This window comes from Ixodes scapularis, unplaced genomic scaffold (genome assembly GCF_016920785.2).
Source record: "Ixodes scapularis isolate PalLabHiFi unplaced genomic scaffold, ASM1692078v2 PGA_scaffold1__304_contigs__length_218370807, whole genome shotgun sequence".
NCBI classification, from domain to species: domain Eukaryota; kingdom Metazoa; phylum Arthropoda; class Arachnida; order Ixodida; family Ixodidae; genus Ixodes; species Ixodes scapularis.
In genome coordinates, this window is record NW_024609846.1 from 197734007 (window position 1) to 197748136 (window position 14130).

The window sequence follows — 14130 nt, forward strand, 5'->3', positions numbered from 1 at the left end:
GTATCGCCAGCATTTTTATTTCGCCTGTACGTTGTCGTCGCATCACCATTGCTCGCGGCGACGCAGATCTTCGTGCTTGCCTTACAGCGGTGCCGCGACTCTCCCGACCCAAAATAAATGTGGCTATGTCTACAACTGCTCGACCCTCGAACCGCGAATTCGGGAAGTGGTGAAGGGATTAGCTTTGTACCGTCGCATCACCGTTACTCACGGCGACGCAAATCTTCGTTCTTGCCTTTTAGCGGTGCCGCGGCGCCCTCGTCCCAAAATAAATGCAGCTATGCCTACAACTGCTCGACGCTCGAACCGGGAATTCGGGAAGTGGTTAAGGGATTAGCTTAGTACCGTCAGAAACGCTCGTGCCATTGGAGAACCTTTCATGGTGGAGGTACGAATATGACGATACGCATGCCCATTGGAACTATGAAGAGAAAAAACGAGTGAATACTTTGAGCTCGGGAAGTTTTTATTTCACCACATGAAATATATGCGGATATTCAAGAGAGTTCTGTTACGTTTTATTGGTGCTAGTGCTGAATGGTGCGGCGATCATTACTTTATTGGGCCTGCCACATCGTTGGAGCGCGAAGGATGGATACCGACTGAGCAAGTTGCCCTTCGGAGACAAGTGTTCCCGTCGAAGAGTTCTTCATGCCTTTCCGTAAAAGGCAGCACTCGCCAAATGAACCAGACGCGGCCAGCTGCACCGCCAAAGCCTCAGAAGGCCAACACACTGCCGAAGCCAACGACATTCCAGAAGCCCTCCACTTCAACTCTGGCCTCTCCGACTGTGCAAGGATCTGACCGAGCTCAGCTTTCCCAAGTATATGTGTGCCATTTCATGTTCGTGTTCACTCCAGTTCCTTGTTTCTTTTCTCGGCGATCTGCACAGGTGGAGACTGCAAAAGCGTTTTGCCGGTCGCTAGTAGTAAACTTCTGGAACACAAACAGTTCTTACGGGTCGTACTAGGAGGCGCACAAGTGCAGCGCCTAGAATTTCAGGTGGTGCATATTTCCTGGCTGTTGCCATCCACGCATTCATGTTTGCGGTACCAAATGAAGACATATGGTTGTTGCTTAATTGTTTCGTTTCTACAGCGTTTTTGGCCCAGTGTAATATGTGGATGTATATAGCAGATATGTGAAGCTCAGAGAGCCCGCCTTTACTGTTTTAGCATGGGTATATATGCCGAGACGCTCCAGGAATCCCCACGGCCAATCTTAACGTCCGGCATATGGGTATGCATCTATGTGCCGGACATTAGGATTGACCGCGGCAATTCCTGGAGCGTCTTGGTATATATACCTATGCTAAAACGGTGACAGTGGGCTCTCTGAGCTTCACATACCTGCCAAATTACATTCACAATTTAGGTAGCCTGGTGTGTTGCTCACTAGTCTACCAATGGCAGGACCTGTTTTCTATGCGGCAACAATATCTGGACAGAATCGCAGTCATGCTACTGTACTATAATGTCAAGCAGGTTTGCTTGTAAATCGTGTATGTGTAAACTTGAAGAAAAAAAAGGGAAACAAAGGAGGTTTTAGTAGTTGTTTGTAGCCTCAAAGTCTGAAACTTCACCACAGCTATCGTTTCTTTCACGTTCCGAGGGAGAGAAGCTGGAGCTACGAGCACGAGTGTGCATGCTTTGCAGGGATGCCGAAAGCCCGCAGCTCGACCTTCCTTGTAGCGATGGAGTACAGACAGGAGGTAACTTGCTCACTTGCTTGCCTCAATGCCTATCACACAGGCACGAGAACAAGTGTACTGGCGCCTGGAGTCGAGCTTGCAGCGCCTGCAAGGTCTTGGAGACGAGCTGGATCGTGTGCCCAATAACAACGACCCCACCGGCCTCATGTTGAGCCTCGAGGTGACTGCGGCAGCACGAAAGCACCGGGGATGCCAGATCCGGGCGAGGGGCTCCATAAGGGTGCCAGCCGGACGGCCACCAAGTGACCAGCCTGTCAAGAGGCCAAGAAAGCGGCCTCATTCCCTGCAGAGGAACATGCAGGACAGTGTGCCTAGTGTGAGACTGCACTAAAGGCCTCAACAGCTGGCAGCCTTCTGGGGACCCATGTCAGGTGGGTTTCACTCAGTCGCAGACCCAGGCCTGGAAGCACCGCTGTGTTAGCGTCAATTGAGCCCACAGATGAGTGACAGTCTGCAACCACGAGCAATTTCTTTGCCTGCAGGGTTACAGCATCAACATTGGTCGAGCGGTCAGCTCATGGGACTGGACCGAGGCTCACAACCCTTCAAAGGCGCTGCTGAGGGGGTCGGCGGCTGAGTGTGTTAGCGCGCCACAGCTCTGAGCACACGAAGCAGGAAGCTTGGACTGCAGAATCCAGGCATTTGAGGTTCAATTGCCATCTCTGCTCACTTCAATCTAGATGAGCATTGTATTGGCGTGCAGTTATGTATCACTACTGCGTGATGCATGCTAAAGGGGTAGTGCAATGATTTTGGTGTTGAAGGAATTGGCAATTTGTATTTTTTTATATTGTTTATCCATGCCCAAGTGACCAAAAACGTGTCACCTTGCCCTGAAAAACTGCTATTCCGGTGCGTAATCGCAAAGACAACTAAATATTTTGCCGATCTGCAGCCGCTGTGGTGGTTAAAGGAACTGATGCGTGACATACTTTTGGGGGATACGCGGAAGTGAACAAAACCTGTCCCCCTCCGCTGCTACACTCGCCGTCACCCCCGTGGCGAACCGTATTTTATGTCTATCGCTCGTCGCGACTTTGGATGATGCTAATCTTTTCAGTCTATAATCGCGGAAGGAGTGGCTGGGGTCATGCTGCAGCTGGCTAAATTTCTCATCTACGGTGTCAACCAGTGTCGCCAAACTCAAAAGGCAGACCAACTTTACGTTTTGTAAACCCGGACGTGAAACTTGGTGTTGGGCACTGCTGGCATTCCTCGTCTTGCCCAGGGAGGGTGTCCGTGGTAGTCAGCGATTTTAGTGTAGCTGCATCGGTGTTGGCAACCGTTCCCCTTAAAGCAGTCCTTGCCAAGGACGTGAACGACAGCTTCACTCTGGCCGGTCTAAAACGACAAAACGAGTCGTCTGTGAGAAGGTTGTGGGCTCCCACGGTTACAGTTTTTCGTAGTGTGCCGCTGCGAAAAGCCCTCTTTGTGTCGCGACTTGGCTCAGGTTGCCTCTCCGGTTGGACCCTTTTGTTGCACATTACTTGTACCCTAAGATTTCTTATCTGATGCAGAAGTCCACTAAACTCCCATGTGTTATGCGCTTATTTTGAAGTCGCATTCATTTAAGGCCTGATTGCATCTTCCAACACATTTAAAATCGGAGGCATGTTCTTCCAGGTGCCCCTTGTGGAAAAATTTGCACGTGGCTTTAGCCGGGCTTCCATTCATTAGGTGAACGCATACCTGTGCAAAGGATACAGGGTTTCTTTGATGATTTCGCCCCGTTACTCATTGTTGCAGTGGAACTGGGCATTTCACCTTGTTTCTCCATCTGGAGTTGCTGGCTGGCAACAGACTGCCTCCAATGAGAAAGTGTAGGTGATGTTCCGTTCCACTAGCAAACATTGAAGGTGGGAATTCTTGATGCCACAAATCAATCGGTCCCTCAGCATCACCTCGAGCGGTAGCACAGCAGACGATTCTCTCGCTGGGGCTTGTGAGACCTGTCGAGTCTCTCGTGGTGAACTGGCATTTGACACGGACACGGCTGTCGTGGCCGTTGCCGGAGAGGGTGTGGTCGGTGTGGCCATCACTGTACCGAAGTTGCAGTCGGCAGCGATTATTCGCAGTGCGGCCACATACTCCGAAATTGAGTCTGTCAGTGTTTGGTTCGTTTCATTGATGGAATTTGAACCAACTGAGCAGTTTCGCTGACTTGGGGTCGTGGTGTTCATTGAGGCGCTTGATGATCTCCTCAACCTCAACTTCTGAAAGCTTTTTGGGTGCGAGCATGGCTGGTACGGTGGCGCAGATTAATTCATTGCAGAACGTCGGGAGGACGGCTTGCTTCTTTGCGGAGCTTGTGATGTTCTTAGCCTGGAAGTAGAATTCGAGGCGTTTCAATCACCCACTTCAGTTTCCACCAGGGGAAAGCTTTAGAATTAATCTGTGATGAGCAGGCGGAGTCGTCCATCCTCAGGGGTCCAGAAACTTTGTTTGAAGTTGGGATTTAGTGCGAGAGTGTGTGTGGGTCCGCCAAGTCCTTACTCGGAGACCCTTGGAAATTCTTTTGACAGTCCTCGAGTCTGTAGGAGTGACTCGGCTAATTCAAGGGCACCTTGAGTAGTTAGTGCTTCGTGTTGTGTTAGACGGTGCACGGACAAGAGCAAGGCTGTCCTTTCTCAAGCCTAGACAGAGTGCTTCAGTTTGTCGTCTTCCTAGAGCCCCCTCCCCCTCTATCTCTCTTTCTGAATGCGCAATAGACCTTTCCGGAAAATCCCATGTGACCTTGCAACGAGGGGAATTGTGGGGCTCTTCGAATGTACGCTCGTGCTGGCTCGAACGCTTCACATGTCTTGGTAGTAGAGCGATTCACTCTTTCTTATCATTAGGAGCTCAAGACACGCAAAAACATTATGTGAGCAGTAAAAGAAAAAGGTTATCTCACCCTCTGTTTTGCTTTCCTTCTGCCTTCTCCGCGTTCTGAACGTCAACTTCGTCTACGCTTCTTGGATAATTCCTTTTGCAGTACATCTGAACGTCGCAGTGCATAAAGTAGACGCTGGGGGCACCACATATCTCCGGAAAGGTCCGTCGCTCATGCATCACGTAGCTTATTGAACGCTTAAAACCGGTTCCTTTCGAGCAGGCTTGCTCCACGTCTTTTCACGATCAGCAACGGTGGCTCACACTCCTTTCCCTGGAACCGCGTGGAAAAATTGACGCTTCTCAGAACCACCAACTTACGTTGTGAATGCGTCCGGAGTGCGATTTAAGCCTATGCTGCTCTTCCAAGATGACATATTCTCTTTAGAACATTTGTGGACCAAGCAGTTCTAGTGTCAACTTCTATGTAGATGGGAATTTCATTTAGTTGAACTTCGGCGATTGCTGCCCCTGTTCAATGAAGTTACGGCTCTGTCTTTGACCTGTCTTATTCCAGACGATGACTGGATCCTGCTTTTGGAGAGTGGTGCTTGGACTTGGCCAACTACTGACGGCATGCATGCATGATGTGTCCGCTTCCACCACAGAAATTGCACGTTCAAAATTATAGCTACTTGTGCCGTGCGCAACCTTTTCTAGCTGTACTCGGAAATGTCTTCCTTGCGCCAGGGTTGTTGCTTGGCATTGATGAACCGTTTCATGCCTTGTGTGGGTCGTGTTTGCCAATGTGGCGAACCTCTGCTGTCTATGGAGCCCGGAAGTGTGGGGTTTCTCGTTTGTGACATACTCCGCAGCAATCGCAAGTTGTTGAGCCCTATCAAAAGTGAGATCTGGTGTGGCGAGAAGGTGTCGCCAAATGGCTTCCTCGCATACTCCATAAACTAACCGGTCGCAAAACTTATACAAAAATGATGTCTACTCGCAGTGCTGAGTGACACGACGCAGCACAGCAATGTAGTCAGGCACAGACTCGCCGGCAGCATTTGTTGAGCATGAACCGGTGACCTGTTACCAATGTCCTTAGCCCCAAGTCTCTTCAAAAGTGGAGAAAAAATAAGACTGAAAAAGGGGCATACACGGAGGGTTCACATGGGCAGCAGAAGACTGCACGCTTCATGTCTCTGTCCACAAACTCATCAGGCAGCAAGTAGAATTAAAGTCCAGCTGCTCTCTAACATGTTTTCATTCTTCTGATGTGAATGCTGGGTGCCTCGCCTGTTGTTTAGGCTCATTGCCACATGTTATGTACAAAAACAGAGGTTACATCCATTCAAACTGTCTAGATTAATGAAAAGAGAAACACAGCTGCTCATTCGAACAAATACAATCGAACGTCTGCTTAGTGTCCAGGATTGTTGGGTGTGATTTCGGATCCTACACGAGTTTTTAGATATCTGCTTGTTTTGCAGCCGTGTTAGTCTTGGGCTCTTGCACACAAGTGTGATGTGCAATTCCGACATGGTGCAAATTAAGTAAGAACAGAAGAGGTTTATTCATTGTTTACAGTTGGTCTTTACAGCAGAAGGGCGTCACAAGTTAAGGCTGTTTCACACACCTGCAACTGCTTATGACAGGAATGGCTTGAAACCAGCTTTAAGTCTCTTGTAGCTGACTGGTTGGCCACTCTGGTCATAAACTGTTGCAAGTGTGTGAAGCCGCTTTTACATGAATAAGCTATAGTAGCTTCCAAAGTTACGACAACTCTCATGTGCCTTATACGTTTGAGGCGACATGCCCGTTTGCTTTACCCTAGTTCTCGAGAGAAACTATTATTTACATTCGTCAACTTCTTTTAATATTTATGTGAGCTGTTGCTTCTGAGTGTGAACTTGCCATTTTGCTTTACAGCTCATAGCCATATCGTTCCCACGTCTTCACTCTGTTGATTTTTGCATGTATGTGCATCATATGAAGGCCCCGGTTATTTCGAAGGGACAGAGGAAATAGCATTCTTTGAAACCAGCATTGCAGTGCAACTATATATTTCATGTGGTGAAATAAAAACATCCCGAGCTCAAAGTATTCACTCGTTTTTTCTCTTCATAGTTCCAATGGGCATGCGTATCGTCATATTCGTACCTCCACCATGAAAGGTTCTCCAATGGCACGAGCGTTTCTGACGGTACTAAGCTAATCCCTAAACCACTTCCCGAATTCCCGGTTCGAGCGTCGAGCAGTTGTAGGCATAGCTGCATTTATTTTGGGACGAGGGCGCCGCGGCACCGCTAAAAGGCAAGAACGAAGATTTGCGTCGCCGTGAGTAACGGTGATGCGACGGTACAAAGCTAATCCCTTCACCACTTCCCGAATTCGCGGTTCGAGGGTCGAGCAGTTGTAGACATAGCCACATTTATTTTGGGTCGGGAGAGTCGCGGCACCGCTGTAAGGCAAGCACGAAGATCTGCGTCGCCGCGAGCAATGGTGATGCGACGACAACGTACAGGCGAAATAAAAATGCTGGCGATACTTCAAATTGAGCTTGGGGGTCAGCGTAAGCGTTCGTGACGACAGGGCATATTTTCGTATCGAAAAAGGCAAGCGCTCATGCATGCCATGGTTCACATCCACCCCGTCGGCGACGAACCTGCTCAGCAAGAATAAAGTCTACACCAGCGGCGACATCGAGAGAAGGCTCGACTTCGGATACTAGCGGTAGGCGTTGGTAGCTTTGCTCTTATTAAGCGATGAGTTGGAAACGCTAATAAAAGTACTTGCGCCTTTTAAGCACTCCTGCAGAAGCACGATCCGAGACGTCGCATACTGCGGGCGTCGCATACTGCGGGCGTCGCATAGTTGCGTCAACAAGTGTTCAGTCCCTCGCGGCACCGCGTTCACAGCGTCTCAGCCGCGACTGCGTCGACCGCGTAGGCTTCCGGTTTCAAGCGTTTGAGGCTTCAGCCGCGACTGCATCGACCGCGTAGGCTTCGCGTTTCAAAGTTTCAGGCGGCGGGCGCCATGTTTGCCTCACCACAGCAGCGCGAGTGACGTCATGTCACGTGACATTTGACAAACCAATAAAACAACTGGTTTCGTTATGGAGCGGAAGTGACGTCATGTCACGTGACATGTCAAATTGCTTTAGCGGAAGTGACGTCATGTCACGTGACAAGGGGGCGTGGCCAGGTGCTGTACTGGATATGGTTTGCTTATACGCGTCCCGGCTGCGCTCCTAATTTCGCCGGCACGACAGCCATGGGAGGCCACTGCGAGTGAGTCGGGAGCGGATGGCGACAAGCCCGCAAGACATAAGCACCCCTTCCATTTCGCTCTCAAGAAAGGAGATTATCTTTCTGAGGCCCACAATGGAAGCCGAACGCCGATAATGTCACATTCAATTGGGGCGCACGCAGCACCGAGAAAATGCTGCCCCCAAGGCCGTGCCACCGCGCGGGTGCAGCGTATGACGCACTACCAAGTGAACACGAAGCATTCCGCCGTGCAACGCGCTTGCCGCGGTCACTTCAAGGGCAAAGCATAAACGGGTGGACCATTGAACAAAATCCGCCGCGAGTGGGGCGGCGGCGCGCGCCATCTAGCGAAAGTCTCCCGAGCCGCCATGTTTACCGAGACGAGGAAGACGAAGCGAGGGAAAGAAGGGGCCGAAGGAGGCAGAGAGCGGTAGCTCAAGGCCGCGCCGGCCCGCAGTGCGCGAAGCTGCACGGTCTCCTTTCGACGGTGCAGCTGGTGCAGCAACGCGCCGGTGTCGTTAGCCGCACCAAGTCCCAAATGAACGTAGTGCAGCCGCACCGACACGACCATCTGAACGCGACGCGTCCGTCGGTGCAGTGCGGTGCGGTGTGGTGCGCCCCAATTGAATGTGACAGGAAAGGCGACAAGGTCACCGGCAGAAGCGGCCTTTCCTCTCATGCGTTGTTGATGCCCCTTCGACCTCGCCTTTTGCAAATCCCCCCCACCTGCTTTTGTGTCTTCGTGTGGCTGTCAGCGAGCGCGACAGCCGCTTTAAAGGGGCCATGAAGGCAGTTTCGAAGTTTTATTCGACGATTGAAATGGATGTCAGGCACGTCTCAGACACTGTTGACCAAGTTCTAGCTCGAACAGAAGTTTGGGTGCCGCACCAATCGAGCAAACAGGCGCGGTAATAATAACGCCGGGAACGATGCCTGAGACCCCACAGAGGCGGCGGCAGAAAGGTGAACTAAAGTGCGCCGTCGAAGCGTGACGACAACAGGCTCCTCGTCTGGCGATTGGTTCAAACGATAGACGCGCTCTTGGTTTCGATTTCGGTGGTGAGATGTGATGAAAAAAGTTTATTTGAACGTTGGATAATCTTTTGAAGTTGTAGTTGGGAAATAATAGGTTTCATACCGTGTTTAAAAGCATAATCTGAAGCGATCCCTCTGTTTGTCACTGGTTGAACGCATCCCACACTGCTGTCCCGGGTGCGTAACAAGCATCGAGCAACCATGGACAAAAAGAAGAAAAAGAGGTACGAGCGCCGGGGGCGGCGGACTTTTGGTTTTGGTTTCGTGCGTCGTCTCGTGTTCGCTTTGCGAACTGGTGTCTCACTAATCATGCCGCGTTTATGTGCAGTAATAGGTTGCGCGAAAGGTCGGCTAAAGACGTGCGGTCGATCGGGCGACGTTAGTTTGCATAAACTGCCGACCGATGCAGCAATGCGCAGCATTTGGTTGCGCGCCGTCGTCTTGCGTAGAGCTGTGGACAGCGGTGTCAGGATTCGTTTGTTGCATATCTGACCAGACGACTTTGAGCAGCACGTTCACGTCAGCCGGAGTCTGGGTAAAAACATGAAGTTTCCGCTCTGAGGCGGCGACCGAGGAGTTGGTGGTAGGTCTGGGGCGCCCTCGTAAAGCGCCAATCCAGAGTTCTGCATCCTTAGCAGCATCTCCCGTTCAGTCGGCGTGAGGTCGCTAAACGGGAGCTCAAACTCGTTTGCGAACGCGGCGTTGTCGTCCATTTCTTCCAGGTTTTCTTTACAGACCGCCGTGTACTAGAGCGAACCACGGGAACCACACTGAGTGTGCACTAAATCCTACCGATACCGACAGTGCTCCCTGACGTCACTTCTCTTTCCAGAGACGAAAAAGGGAAGAAATCTGAATGTGTGTTTCGGTTTCGCAAATTTATTTGCAGGCACAGAAATAAGAGTCACAACGTTCTAGAAAAAATTGTGTGGCATGCCAGGACCCCAATGTTTCCGAAAACACCTTCTTTTTTTAAAAAAATGTAATTGCCTTCATGGTCCCTTTAAGCAAATCAAAAGGGTGGAGCGAACCGCGTGAACCGGCGTGACCTCTCTACGAAGGGCGCGTAGGACAAAAACGTTTGGATGAAAATTTGTCACGTGACTCTCCCTGTCACGTTGATGGGATCTCTGGGGCTGCCGTTTTCGCCGTTTGCCTAGTTATAGAAATAGGCGGGCCACGTAGGTCCGGTTTTCGATATGCGCTCTTCAGTATTCTGTTGCTTTCGTGCGTTGCAGACGCGGCCGTGTTTTTTTCGTCGTAAACGGCCGGAATACGTCAATGCCAATTTTCGGTAACAGCCATTTTTTTCACAGGAGTTCGTGGAATTCTTGTGATGTGTTTGTTGGACACGCTTCGGCAAAAGCTGCTCTTCACCGACGACGAGACGTCAGTTGAATGTGCGCAACCTTCTTTCTCGAGTGTGTTTGTGGGGTGGCCTGAGTTGAATTATACATCTATTAAAGATTCAATGATATCGCTCTTTTATTAGTAAGTACACAGCAAGCATGCTTCTGATAGTAGTCCTGCTTTCCTCTCAATCTCCGCGGTTTTTTGTGTGATGAGTTTTGCTTGGCATGAGGACAGTGTTAATTCTATTTTATAATTTGCTTTTCGTTTTACAGAGAAGTGTGACCATTGTAAATATGTCGAGAATACACTGTGTGTAATGATAGTGGTTAATAAACTCCTGGGAGCGATCGAAAAAAAATTTGTTTGTCCGTATATGTGATTGGATATGCAACAAATGGTATGCAACGTACACATACTTGCACGACGTTCGGCCAATACGGAGCAGACGCATCGTAGAGTATTCACACAATATTGCGCGAACACTAGGCCGGGGCAAAACGGCTGTACGGCAATACCTGCCGGATATCAAACGGTGGTGCAAAACTGGACAGTTGAGCGATATTGGAACCGACTTTCGGCCGGTACTGGCACGATACCACAAAGTATTGCGGTGCTGCTTCGGAACGGAAGTGATGACATCTGACCATCGTGCTCTCAGCGCTTATTTAGTTTAATTCTCTTCTGGGGAGCGTGAAAGAGCACTTCTGTGACACACAAGAGATATTCCAAACTTGGGCAGGCGTCTCGGCTTTCTTTGCCATTTTTGGCACTTATTTTGCAGTTCAGTGGGTAGCCAGAGAAGAGCCAAACTTCGGCATGGCCCGAATCGCCAAATTAAGATTTATTGCGGCAGTTATGGCTAAGGTCTGGCACTTACTTTGGCAGAACTGTGGCGCACCAGAGAAAGGCCAAACTTGGTGTGGCCAAAATACCCAAATTAGGCGTTGCTCTGGCAGTTAGGGTTCAAGTCTGGCACTTACTTTGGCAGAACTGTGGCGGACCAGAGAAAGGCCAAACTTGGAATGTCCGAAATACCCAAGTTAGGCGTTGCTTTGGCAGTTATGGCTAAAGTCTGGCACTTACTTTGGCACAGCTGTGGCGGGCCAGAGAAAAGCCAAACTTGGTGTGACCGAAATACCCAAATTAGGCGTTGCTCTGGCAGTTATGGTTCAAGTCTGGCACTTACTTTGGCAGAACTGTGGCGGACCAGAGAAAGGCCAAACTTGGCATGTCCGAAATACCTAAATTCGGCGTTGTTTTGGCAGTTATGTCCCAGGTATGGCACCAACATTGGCGCTCCTCTGGCGTTCCAGAGAAGAGCCAAACTTTGGCATGCCCTAGGATCGCCCAACTACGGCTATAGTTAGGCACCGTACTTGCACCATGCACTGAGGATTGCCATGGTGCAAAATCCTAACTGCGCCAAAGTTAGGCCCTTATGTTTGCCAGACCTTTGCCCAAGTTGGGCATTCCTCTGGCGTGCTACCTGGGTAGTGCGATAGCAAAGAAAGCGGGGCCGTTGTACAGGACGGTGGTGCGACGGCACCCCTCTACTGCAAAAGCCACCAAGCCTGCGATGCAGGAAAACAAAAGGGAAGGGGGCAGAGAGTGTTGGTGATCGGGAGCTCTAATGTGTCTGAGTGCACAGCGGGGATCGCCAGCAAGGTCAGGAAAGATGGGAGAGTAAAGGATGTAGCCCTACCAGGCAGGAGGATGAAGGAGGTGGTGCACTCGGCAGCTCGGACACAGAAGTTGTCATCGGAGCTTGGGACAATGCTGTCAAGATTTTTTATTTGGGGTGCCTACCACTGGCGTCAATATGGTGGTCTAAAAGTGTTAGTTTTTTGTGACAAAACTTGCACTTTTCTTGGTGAACTTTTAATCCTCTGTCGCGCGTCTGCTGACACCCATCAGAGGGTGGTGTCGACTTTGGTGTTTTCTGCGACAGTAATGCAGTATATATAAACTTGTATTCCACGCAGATCGCTCAGAAAAATTTTGACGCGACGGTGAAGCATCGCAGGTGCCAACGCAATCTCAAACTGAAGCCGAGTGTTATTTGCCGCTACCTTGAGAGACACCTAGTTGTGGACAAACTGATTGTAGACGCTACCTGAAGTAAAAGGTGATTTCAACACAGTTCAGCACAGTAAAAATATCTTTCACCAGGGCCCAGAGTACTGTCAAGCTTGATTGCTACTGTAAACACTTAGTTTGAAATCACCGTAGAGCCCTATAGTTCCAATACCCTTAAATACATGCACGCGATAGATAATCCAGTTGACGACCGTAATCCTGAAAAAGTGTGCCCTCGTTGACGCGTAGGCACACTCTGTCAAACCTTTTTTTTTCTTTTTTTAAGAAATGCATAGTGCATTCGTCATGCCTTGCAAAAAAAAAAGACTCAATCTTTCACGTGCAATTGACCTGTCTGTGTCATGTAAAATCTAAGCTCGGCTCGAACACGCCACCAAAGTTATCCAGAAGGATCTTCAATCTCTCTGTTATAGGTTCAGCAGGCTTTGCCACCTGCAAGCTCGCGAGGGTCTTCCTAAAATAAACCCCAGTCATTCCTATGCTTGAAATCTTTAGACGTGCCTCTTCCAGTAAGAATTGGTCCAAAGCAATTGCCCGCTATAACTGACTACGTCGCCTCTTGCGGATCGAAATTCACAGTATCTTCTAGCTACTCCTTTATGGAGAGGGGTCTGATAAGAAGAAAATCTCAATTTTATTTTCTTCACAGGTGGCTTTTCATGTTGGGCTCCTGGAAAACGTCTCACTGTATAACGCTTATCGGTGACCCGGTGACAGCATCACGAAAGCTACGTCATTCGAAGTCATGGTTTTTTGGAGAGGCTTCACTGTCCTGCGGCTTGAAGCTGGGTCTTCATCCACCATTTTAGTTTTAAGGGTGTGGCGAGACTTTGTTGCTCGCTAAACAGGCTCTGGCCATATGTGTGTCTTGTGACTTATTTGAGACAGGTAGACCGGAGGTGCATGCATGTGTGCGAGTGGAGCGAATCACTGCGGCACCATCCACATGATTCTCAGTCGTCCCCGATCATTTTACACTATTTCTGCTTGTTTCTCAGGTAGCGTCCCGAATAAAGAACCTTTCTCAGGTAGCGTCATGAAGAAAATCTTCTTCAGCAGTGAGTGTTTGCCTGGTCAGCCGATTGTTGCGCGCCTCGTCACCAAACGCATGCAAGCAACAAAATCAACTATCATCAGGTGCAAGATTACGCCGAACTTGCAATGTTCGGTCAGTCGGCTGGCGTCTGGTATGAGTACCTGCACGGACACTATGTCACCTTGCTTTCTGATTAAGAAGTTTTAGCTTGCAATGATCTTGTTTACCTGGGTAGCACCGGAAAACGTACTGTACGATATCTGCGAAACTGAGTTCGTTTATTTTTTTGTGGTAACAACGGCGTTACGACATCTTCATGTCGTTGTTGCTTAGCTACGCTACCAGCAATGCCAATCGTTTCGGCTTTCAACGTTTTGCTTTCGGAAGTAGGCCTCCATCCGTGCCCTGTTAGTGCCCCTTGAGACTGTTGTCTTAACAAATTCCGTTGGACGCGTCATCATGTATGGACTGCGAACAATCTAGTGTTACCTCGCTGCCTTGTCCCGAACTGATGTATCGTAGTAGAAGTAGGACAAGGGGCCTTGCCAATACCACCTAGAACACAAGGCCTGCGCGTTTCCTCCTCTAGACGTCTTCACTAGTAGATCCCCTCAGCGCCCCGGATGGGCACCATCGCCTGCTACATCGCCTGCTTCAGTGGTCCTGCTCAGAACGAGCTCACATTAATAGGTTGCTAAGACTGGGAATCTTGATGGTGTCGTGCGGGCTCACATTATTAGGCTACTAAGACAGGCAATCTTGATGGTGTTGCATGGACGTGGCAAACGAACGGTGGAAGAGCTCGCTATCAGCTCGCG